We start from the raw sequence: 11,570 nt of genomic DNA, 5'->3' as shown, positions 1-11,570 counted from the left end.
TGATCACCACAATAAGTCTGGTTAACCTCCGTCAACATACATGGTTACAATTGTTTTGTTCTTGTGATGGGACCTGTTTCAAATGCTTTACGTGTACTGGCTTATTTAATTCTCACAACAGCCCTCTAAGGCGGGTTAAATGAGTTAATATTTACAAAATGAGTCAACACTTTATAAGCGCTCACTCAATAAATAAATGAATTAATAACTAAGTGAATGCATAAAGAAAATGCCATTTTAATCCTCCTTTTATAGACCAGAAAGCTAAAGGACTCATCTGCGGTCCCTTGGGCAGTAATAGGTGGAGCTGGGATCTTTTCCTTGATCATCTAATTCCTCTGCTCTCCTGTAACATTGCTGAAGCAGGACCTTGACCTTGATGCCAGAAGCCCAGCCTTTGGGATTCAACAGCTTGGCTGGTGAGAGAGCTGCCTCATAGCCACCGTCTGTGTGATGGTTTGTTCTTTCCTTTGTGACAAATGGCCCTGAAACTCAGCCATATTTGTGAATCCAGGATTGGTGATGGTTAAACGTCTACTGTACCACATGGTGTTCTATGTCTATATACCTGGTCTCTGACTCTCAGTTTTCTCATTTATAAAATGTTGATGATTATGCTTATCTTGCAGTGAAGTGTTGTAAACAGTAGAGATAACATAATAATGGGACTGCATTAGGCTCAGAAAACAGTTGTTATTGATGCTGTTTTTATTATGGAACACCTAAGCTGATTATTTGCCAAATATAGTGGCTCTTCACTTTGGGGGGAAATGTTTTTAAGAATTTTATGAAAGGTATGGATTTAATGTACCTATATATGTACATAATATTTTGGATATAATTTCATAGTAGGGATGCCAGATAAAATATGCCCAGGATGCCCAGTTGAATTTGAATTTCAGAGAAACAGTAAATGCTTTTTTTTTTTTTTAGTATAAGTATATCCCAAATATTGCATGGGTCATATTTATACTAAGAAATTTTTCATTGTCTCATCTGAAATTCGAATTTAATGGGGCATCTCGTGGTTTTAATTTGCCAAATCTGGCAGCCCTATTTCATAGACTGAGAAGTGATAAAGGCTCTCATGAGCCTGTCCTCAGGGAAACACACATGCACGTGCACACAGACACATGTACATACTCACGTGTGCACCCACACCCACACCCACAGAATTTTGCATACGTTTCAGGGAGTCCTGTTCTGATGGATTCTTACTCACCAGGAGTCTTGGTCTCATTGGGAATCAGACATCACACAAAGTGAGGATGAGTGCTCCTTGAATTGGCCATCAATTTGTTTAAATTTTCCTGAGACACAAACCAGAAGAAGCACATTAACCTTAGCAAACGCCGTTGCACTGGGCAGAAATACAACCGAATGTGGAAGCTGCCAAAAAACAAACCCTGAACACAGCGGACACGGTCTGGAAAGAGGAGCCCTTCTTCTTCCCGCCCTTCTTGCTCACCCCGGCGTCGCCTGGAGACAGACACAAGAGGATGTGTCCAGTGAGTCCTGAGGACACAGTGGTGGCCTTTCCTACCCACCTGCCCCACCAGTTTTATTGAGATGTAACTGACATATAACACTGTATATGTTTAAGGTGTACAACATAATGATTTGATATATGTATATATTGCAAAATGATCACAGCATTAGGTCTACTTAACATCTATCCCTTCACTTACAGTTTCTTTTTCTTGTGATGAGATTTTTTTTTTTTTAAGGCTGTGTTGGGTCTTCGTTTCTGTGCGAGGGCTTTCTCTAGTTGCGGCAAGTGGGGGCCACTCTTCATCGCGGCACGCGGGCCTCTCATTATCGCGGCCTCTCTTGTTGCCGAGCACAGGCTCCAGACGCGCAGGCTCAGGAGTTGTGGCTCACGGGCCCAGTTGCTCCGCGGCATGTGGGATCCTCCCAGACCAAGGCTCGAACCCGTGTCCCCTGCATTGGCAGGCAGACTCTCAACCACTGCACCACCAGGGAAGCCCTTGTGATGAGAGCTTTTAAGCTCTACTCTCTTAGCAACTTTCAAATATACAACACAGTGTAATTAACTACAGTTACCATGCTGTACTTAACAACCACGGAACTTATTTATGTCATAATTGGAAGTTTGTACCTTTTAACCCCTTTCACCCAGTTCTTCCACCTCTCACCCGCCACCTCTGGCAACCACAGATCTGATCTCTGTTGCTATGAGTTTGGTTTTTTAAGATTCCACATATACGTGAGATTATACAGGATCTGTCTTTCTGTGTCTGACTTATTTCACATAGCATAATGCCCTCAAGGTCCACTGTTGCCAATGGCAAGATTTCATTCTTTTCTATGGCTGAATAATATTCCATTATATATGACCTTTTCTTTATCCATTTATCCATCAGTGGACACTTAGATCGTTTCCATGTCTTGGCTATTCTAAATAATGCCACAATGAACGTGGGAGTATCTCTTTGGGATAGTAATTTCATTTCCTTTGGGTATATACCCAGAAGTGGAATTGCTGGATCATATGGTAGTTCTATTTTTAATTTTTAAAGGAATCTCTATACTGTTTTCTGTAGTGGCTGCACAAATTTACATCTCCACTAACAGTGCACCGTTTTGTCAGTGGTGGCCTTTCTAAACCGCTTCCTCCAAACCCTGAAGTGAAAGTTTGGTTTTCTTTTGACATAGGAGAGCTGAGGTTTTTTGGTTTGTTCATTTCCATATCATGATTCTTAAAATTCCTCTAAACTACTCAGATTTTGGAACACTGATTTTTATCATTGTGGGAACGGAGTGGGGTGGGATATGGGTGGCATTTAACTGGGAGTATAATTTAGACTCTCTGTATCCAAGGAGAATCTTTTCCTTTAGACATCAGACATGAAATCCAACTGAATAGTTGGCAAGATTGAGATGTTCCTCTTGGTGAGTGTTGATAATTCCTAGTAGAAAGTTCAGATAGCCCAGTGAAAAGTAATGACTTGAACATAAAGTACTGCCACACTTGTTTAGCCAATTACAGGCAACAAGGTGATAGGAGACATTATGGCCTAGTGCAATGGTTCCAAACTTTAACATGCACCAGAATTACCTGGAGAGCTTGTTAAAACACAGATTTCTGGGCCTCACCCCCAGAGCTTCTGATTCAGTAGGTATGGGATGGGGCCTGAGAATATGCATTTCTAGCAAGTTCTTAGGCAATGCTCGTGGTGCATTCATCAGCTGATGGTGAATTCATCATTGTGGTCCAGGGACCACACTCTGAGAACTGCTGGTGTAGGGCCTTCTGACTCCAAGAGTGGTCCTTGAACATGTTGCATCAGCATCACCGAGGAGTTGTTAGACATTCAGAATCTCAGAACCACCCCGCATTACAAAACCAGAATCTGCACTTTAACAAGATCTCCAGGTGATTTCTAGGCATAGTAGAGTTGAGAAGTACTGGGCTTAAGGCAGGGGTCTCCAAACTTTAGTTATGTGTAGCAGTGTCGGGGTGTGACAAACAGTGTTTAATTAAATAAATGCTTTAGAACTCACTGCTTAGCGTGTGTGTGTGTGTGCATGTGCGTGTATGGTGTGTTTATGTATCTTTCTGCCTCTATCTCTCTGTCCACCCTCCCGCTCATCCCCCCCTGTCACTTCTTTCCAAACCATCCCCTTTCACAGACCTTCTCTTTATGTGTTTTCCTTGCTTAGAAGCTAGAAAATTTGGCTTAAAGTCCCGGCACTGAACTTGGTCAAACCACTTAACTTCTTTGGGCCATTAATCTCACTTAAAATGAAGAAGCAAGCCTAGCTCATTTCTAAGGCCCCTGCAGGTTGTGTGACTTTTCTGGTTCCTTTTCCTCATCTGCATTTGCTTTTCCTGTTCCCTCTGGACCTCTTCCCGTATCCTTCCTGACCCTCTACTTCTTTTCCCCACAACTCTTCCCCTTCTCCCTTTCTTTCTCTGCTTTTTCTTTTCCATACATTCTTCTGTAAGTGACCATAAAATGGAGTTCAATTACACACATATATCCCCATATCTCTCTTAAGAAATAGGTCATATGTTTTGAATAAAGCCTTTTATGTTTCCTATTAGAAGTGGGAAAATTGAACATTTTATGGTTGTCCCTTGGAACTTCCCCCGCCCTCAATCTTACACTTTATGAAATTACTCTTCATTGGTAACTGACTGTTGTTTCAATATCCCTCCTTGAGATTCTGGGGGGATCTAGTCCTACAGAAAGAGGAGCAACTGCTTCCCTCTGGATCTTATTCAGGATAAGTTGCATTTCGATTTTACTTTGGCCAGCGGCTCTGCTGAACCATCTGTGTGCTCGTGGTTAAGTTTTCATAGTTAAGAGATTGGAACTCAATATAGCACCACAAAGAGGACCTCTGGCTTGCAGGCTTCATGCAGTTTAAATTTTCTAAGTTACTGCCTGGTGGAGAGGAAGAATTCATCCATATTGTTTCCTCATCTGTGAAGATAGTCCCTACTTTTGTGGCTTAAGTGAGTTTTACGACAGCAGCAGTTCTCAAGCTTTGTTTTCTCAGAACCCCTTCACACTCTTAAAAACCATTGAGAACCCAGTGAGTTTGGTTTATGCAGGTCATATCTACCAATATTTATGGTATTAGAAGTCAAAATTGAGAAAATCTAATTCATTTAAAGTTCCTATCAAATTCATTGCATGTTAACATTAATGACATATTTTTATGCAAATGACTATATTTTCCAAAACAAAAAAATTCGTGGCAAGAGTACCATTGTTTTTCATTTTTGCAACTCACTTTAATGTCTGCTGAGTAGAAGATGGATGGATTTTCATGCCTGCTTCTGTATTCTGTCTGTTGCTGTATGATTTTTTGGGTTTTTTTGTTTGTTTATTGGTTAAAGTAGATATAGAAAATCTTTCACAGATATATAATTTGGAAAAGGAAAGAGTATTTTAATTACCCTTTCAAATAATTGCGGATATTCTTTTTAGATACTATACCAAAACTTGACACGTGGTAGTTTCTGTGGTAGTTCCTTAAAGGCTAGTTGCAATGTGGAATCTGAAACCATATCAACAAACATTATGATCTGTTGGTCTGTGTTGAACTTTGAATGAAACTTTTACCCATGTGTAAACATCATACGTTGATCATTTGGAAAATATTGTTCACTGAATTATACAGAACTTCCAAATATTGGCACGTTTCATTATACAGTATAAAAAATCACAATCATTAATATCAGTACTGATCTCATTAGAAAATTCAAATATTAGGACGTTGTCAAGCTAATGATAGTAGATACAAGTCTTCCAAAGTTTTAATTTTTGCTTGAAAACTCAACTATATCATTAGTAAAAAACACTGTCAGTAGTTTTCCTTGAAAGGATAAACACACTTCACTGCTTTTTGAGAAACTGTGTGCCAGATATACAAGTCTGAGAAACAATAGTTTGTCCTCTAGTCATTCTTTCAAGTAAAAATGGTGCTTCATGAATCAAGTGGCTGGTTCATCTTGCAACTCAGACAACTGCACATGTGTTTTTCCTTGAGACAAATGTCAAAGTCCAGTGTGCAAAAGGAGTGCTTTTCATGGACTTCCTGTTTGATCATGTAGAATATTATAAAGATGTGGATAAAATTGAGATGTAATCAAATTAATACTCTCCACTGCTGCAACTTTTAGGTTATTTTTCAATGAAGCTGGCTTTTTAAAAAAATTATTTATTTATTTATATTTATTTTTGGCTGCGTTGGGTCTTTGTTGCTGCGTGCAGGCTTTCTCTAGTTGCGGCGAGCGCTAGTCTTCGTTGCGGTGCGCGGGCTTCTAATTGCGGTGGCTTCTCTTGTTGCGGAGCATGGGCTCTAGGCGTGTGGGCTTCGGTAGTTGTGGCACACGGGCTCAGTGGTTGTGGCTCACGGGCTTAGTTGCTCCGCAGCATGTGGGATCTTCCCAGACCAGGGCTCGAACCCGTGTCCCCTGCATTGGCAGGCGGATTCTTAGCCACTGTGCCACAAGGGAAGTCCTGAAGCTGGCTTTTTAAATTAAAAAAAAATTGTTTTTCACTGTCAGTGTATGGCTGTGAAGAATACTATGACTATTAGTACAGCTTGGTGCCATATCTTGATTTGTAATAAAGTGTCAGATCGTCTATCCATCCTTGCTTTTGCATCATTAAGTCAACACAGTGAAGAAAGCACATGGCATCTGGGTATTATGAAAATTGTTTTGACCTCATGTACCTCTTGAAAAGTTCTTAGGAATCTCCAAGGATCCATGGGCCACAGTTTGAGAATGGTTGCACTATAGTGTGAGGGAATCTCATCAGGCTGCAAGTGTATGATCTGATGTCATTTAGCTTGACTTAGTGTTCAGCCTGCTACCCAAAGTGTCGAAAGTTGATCCACATCAAAATCATCTGCAACAGAATCTCTGTGGTTGGGACTGAGGAAACTGAATTGTTCTCAAGGGCCTCAAACAAAGTGATGTTTGGGAGCATTATTTTGCTTTTATAAAGCCACTCTTTCCAAAACCATGGCATAGTCCCAATGGTCCAATACAAAATGATTTTAGGCAACTATTTCTTAATTTTAATAGTTATATTAAAGTCTATTACCTTATTTTAGCAAAATGTAAGATGCCATCGATTGTAAGATAACCTATTTTGTGTCCCACTAATAAAGGAAAACACCCTGCTAATTACAGTACTCCTTTCATTGATTATAAGATGCATCCCAAGTTTAGAGATAATATTTTGTGAAAATGTGAAGAAAGTTAGAATAAAATAGAATAATATGTGCTAACGACTTAGAGACAGTGAAATATCTGTTTATAGTAGTGATATAAAGCAGTGTTTCTCAAACTTTGGTGGGCATAGGAATCCAACTGGGAATCTTGTTGAAATAGATATTCTGATTCAGCAGAGCTGGAGTAGAGTTTGAGATTCTGAATATCTAAATGTCTCAGCTGATGCTGAGATAGACTGTCCAGACTTTCATAGCAAGCATATAGGGTAACTTTGAAAAACACATCTAAGAAGAAAAAGGAATCAAGGTAAATCAAAATATTAAGTGAATTAGCAGTACTGGTCTTAAATGGGTATTGCAAAATTTGTGATAGTAGTATAAGAATGAAGTCTGAAGTTGGGGAAAGACTACAATGACTCATGGTCAAACTATACCTTTAGGTCTCTTAGAAAAACAAGACTTTCCGTCTGGGATTCAAGTCACTGCGTGTGTTGAGGTGAAGATTTTTCTTCTTCCACCCACAGCTCTAACCATGACTCAGAATCCAGTATCTCCTACTTTTACTGCCTAGATGATGCATGAGTTGTCTCAGCGATATTCTTGCAAATGTGTTGTCCAGCCTACTCAAATGCCTTCAAGATGACTTTTTTCCCTTTTGAAAATTTTGGAAAATCATTTGGGGTAGTTTCTGCAGGCCAAAGATACTTCTTGCTTTAATCTGAAATCTGGCTCTCTGTGACTTCAGGATGTTTGATCCTCCTTTCGGCTCTTGGTAACAACAGAAAGAGTTCAAACCTTCTCCCCACAAGACAACTCTTCACCCATTTGATGGCTGCTCTGGGTTCTCCTTAGCTTTTTTTTTTTTTTTTTTTTTTTTTTAATGTGGACCATTTTTCAAGTCTTTATTGAATTTGTTACAGTATTGCTTCTGTTTTATGTTTTGGTTTTTTGGCTGCAAGGCATGTAGGATCTTAGCTCCCCGACCAGGGATTGAGCCTGGAAGGCGAAGTCTTAACCACTGGACCTCCAGGGAAGTCCCTCCTTAGCTTTTTCTTTTCCAGGCTAAGTAGCCCCAGTGCTATCTTCATCTGTTTCTTCCGTGATGTGCTTCTGCATCTCCTTTACCATCACAGTGAGCTCACTCCTGTTAATCTCTTAAGTGTGACATCCAGACCACATGTTGTCCTCCATCAGCATGTGCCCTCACCTCTCCTGACCTAGGTGTCATGCCCGAGGTGGTGACTGCCCTCTGGCAGCCTCCTCACACCGATGGCTCACCACTCACTGTCAAGCAAAGCCCCTCAACGCACGCTGTGTGCGTCCGGTTGCTAAGTCAGATCTTGTCCCCATATTTATACAACTGTACTCTGGGACCCAGGGCTAAAACCATGTATTCTTGGCTGATAAAACTTTCCCTTGTTAGGTCTCATCCAACTCTCTTGGCATGACTCATGGTGTCCCTGGAAACTCTACCCCCAGAAAGTCCCCTAATTATCTGCTTCTTGGTTTTGAGAGCTTGACCTGCTTCCAGCCCTACACAGCTGTGTCCCTCCAACCATCCCCTCTGTTCCTGTCTTTAGGGGTCTTCCAATGGGGATGGCCATCCCAGTCTCCCTGACCTCCAGCACCACCTTCTGAGTGTTCCCCAACCCCTCTTACTGCTGTCAGTGCGCTATGACACTGCTCTCAACTTTCAGCCCTCTCCTGGGAATTTCTCAGCTACTGCATCTTGTCAGCAATGGTGTGGTCATGACCTAATTATACTTTGGTTTCCTTGGTCCTAATTCATCTAGAATTACTTCCAATAAACACAAATCTTGAGGTGGGGGAGTAATTTTTTTTTTATTACTACAGTGGACATAGGTTTGAATCCATTTCTCCTTATTCTCTCAGCATCATTTGTGAGTAAAGACACAGCTGAGGGGATTCATGGGTGCGGCCTCTGCTCAAAAAACAGCAAAGTTAGACTTGTGTGAAGACTGAATCTTGAGCCTACGAACATCATGTTTGGGGCCAACCTAAGTATATTGACCTGGAGCTTGTGTGTCAAAGTTCTGCAGTGTGTTTTATTCCTGTTAGTGTGATGAGCAAATTTGGGAAGACCTGCTTCCTTAGCTGCATATTTTGTAATCTGCCTTTAGAAATACTTAAGTAATGGATTTTAATTTCATCAGTTTCAGATTCCTATGAGTGTGGCAAGAATGAGAATGTGTAAAACACTGTTTGCTAATTTCAATTATTGTATTCCCAATCAAGATGAAAGTGACTCTTACCTTCTTGGTTTCCAAAGCAATGGTTAGTGTCCTTCAGGAATGAAGTGGCTTCTGAGAGAGTGATTCCAGAAATCAAAACTAAACAAAACAAAGAACAAATGAACTATGAAGAGTTTAAATAAATCTAGAATTTGTACTTTTCTAAGTTTAGCTACATTTAAATAGTACACAGTGGATGTGTGGGATGGAAATACATTTTCCATTTTTCCCTTCGGTTAAGTCATCATTCTTTAAATAATTGGGTAATTACAGCACTGATTAACATTTTTTTTGAGTATCTTCTGTGTGTGCAAAGTACCATGTCAGCTCCTTAAGGGGATATAAAAAAGGATAAAGACACTCTCTACCCTAAAGGAATGCAAAATTTAGGAACAGTTAAAGGAAATGCTCAAATAAATCTTTGAACAAGGAAGAATAATACAAATTCTGTAAGCGTCTAAATGAAGTGTTATGGGGACTTAGAGAGATGATGCTTCTGGCTGAGGGTAGGGGGCCGTGAGGGGTCAAAAAAGAAAGGAAGGAGGGAGGGGAATGATCCGGATTGTAACTTGGATGCTTTTAGACCAGAAGTTGAATTCTTTGGCAATGAGAGAAAAGTTGTGAATTATGGGCAAGACTTCTTTAAGAGGTCTAGGAAGGGCACTCTCTTAAATATCCTATATTCTCTTGGAGAATATGAAGGTAGGGTAGCTGATAACTTATTTGGGACTAAGGAATCTCAGTCCAGAAGTTGATAACCTACATGAAGATCTCAGGATACCGTAAGAGTCTGAATAATTTTCAATATCAAATTTAACTTAAACTTCCCATTTACCACACAGTACTTTTATGGAACCTGGGGAACATGTCGTGAAATACCATTTAGGCAGGAAGAGACATTTCAACACTTGCTTTCCTACTTTGGTCGTGTACTCTTGGTCTCTTCCTTTTATGAGTCCCTAATAATCTCCAGCTATATCCTAAATTTCTCACAACTTTCTCAGGAAAAGATTAAATGATTAAGTATCATATTCTGAATCCTTGGTTCAAACGAAATCACACTTGGAGGCAGAACCTCGGTTTTCTAATGCCAGCTCTGTAAAGTAGCTGTTGTAATTTCCTTGAGCTTTGGTTTCCTTCTGTAAATGAGACAGATGGACCAGAAAATCCCCAAGGTTTCTCTTAACCCTGTGAATGTCTGACAGAAGGTATTCTGGTGAAGATGGTGGCCAGAAATCGAAGCATCGCAAGCTCCTAGAGCTACAGAACCCCTCTGAGGGATGCTCCTGCAGTGTCAGACACGACCCAGCCCGAAGTCCACAAGGCATGCCATGAATGAGCAGTCTGGACACTGGTCATTAATAAGCAAATGAGGATGCATTCTGAGATGGATCAAATGCATGGGAGAATTTCTTCCCGCAATCATCTCCCAGAAATCCTGACATAAGAAAAAAATTTACATAACCAACCACAAAAATTTCAAATAATACTTCAAGGCAATCACAGAAGAGATATCACAAATTAGCATGTTTATTTGTTAACTGCAATTATAATACTGACCTAAACAATTATAGGGGTAAGCACGTATTATATTCAGCTTTATATCCTGCAGGTTAGTTTTGTTTTTTTTTTTTGGTGTCATAATTGCTTATATTCTTGTCTTTTTACTCTTTGTAGAAGCTTCTTGAAAGGCCTCGCCATCTTGTCTCCCATATTGCCGTTAACACAGTTCCTTACGCTTAGTAGGCCCTCAGCAAAGGCTGCTGTGTTGCCTTCTCTCCTCTCCAGGTAACCTGATCAGGTATAATCACAGCTACACGGAGCAAAAAAGCGGGCACTTGTGAGCACTTACCTTGCGGTGCTGTGGTCGAAGCAGTTTCGAAAGTGTGGCCCCCCAACTCCCTTTATACTCCCAAATGCGCAAGCCCAGCACTCTAACGTGGCTGTATTGGGGGATCACCATTTACTCCTTAGATGTAAATGCATCGTAGCCCTGATCTTTCACTCTTGTTAAGTTACTTGGATAAATGACCAGCGGAGGCTGTATAATGCCAAGTCAGCTGCGTAGGGATTTTGACGTTGGACACAGATCTTTGAGACTTAGAGAGTTCTAGAGGCTGAGCAGAACTGGGGCAGAGTGAGCTAAGAAGGTCAGTGAAGGGCAGAGCCACAGGGTGAATTGTCAAGCGATGGATGATCAATAGCATGGATACTAAGTACGTCTCCTTTACCCAGCATCGTAAACATGAGGTGGTGTGCGCCTCTTCTCAGAAATCTCCGGAAAACATAAGATTGGCCATTTAACACATCCATTCTTTTTTTTAAAACGTTATTTTTTAATTGAAGTATATTTGATTTACAATGTTGTGTTAGTTTCAGGTGTACAGCAAAGAGATTCATGTATGTGTGTATATATATATATATATATATATATATATATATACACACACACACACACACACACACACACACACACATATATATGTATATATTCTTTTTCAGATTCATTTCCCTTATAGGTTATTACAAAATACTGAGTATATAGTTCCCTGTGCTATACAGTAGGTCCTTGTTGTTTTTCTATTTTATATATAGTAGTGT

The 11,570-nt window shown here is 40.3% G+C and overlaps 1 long non-coding RNA gene across 1 annotated transcript; it reads right to left on the bottom strand.

Annotated features, from left to right (window-relative positions):
* Positions 1-1,271: 1,271 nt before the first annotated feature.
* On the bottom strand, positions 1,272-9,107 carry LOC309621345. Its single transcript, XR_014239950.1, has 3 exons — positions 8,991-9,107; positions 1,406-1,479; positions 1,272-1,310 (listed from the first exon to the last, which is right to left on the bottom strand). It is a non-coding gene; the product is annotated as an uncharacterized lncRNA (long non-coding RNA).
* Positions 9,108-11,570: the final 2,463 nt, after the last annotated feature.

This window comes from Balaenoptera borealis, assembly GCF_965194805.1.
Source record: "Balaenoptera borealis genome assembly, contig: HAP1_SCAFFOLD_332, whole genome shotgun sequence".
Taxonomy (NCBI): Eukaryota; Metazoa; Chordata; class Mammalia; order Artiodactyla; family Balaenopteridae; genus Balaenoptera; species Balaenoptera borealis.
This window is presented reverse-complemented; position numbering and strand designations above follow the sequence as displayed.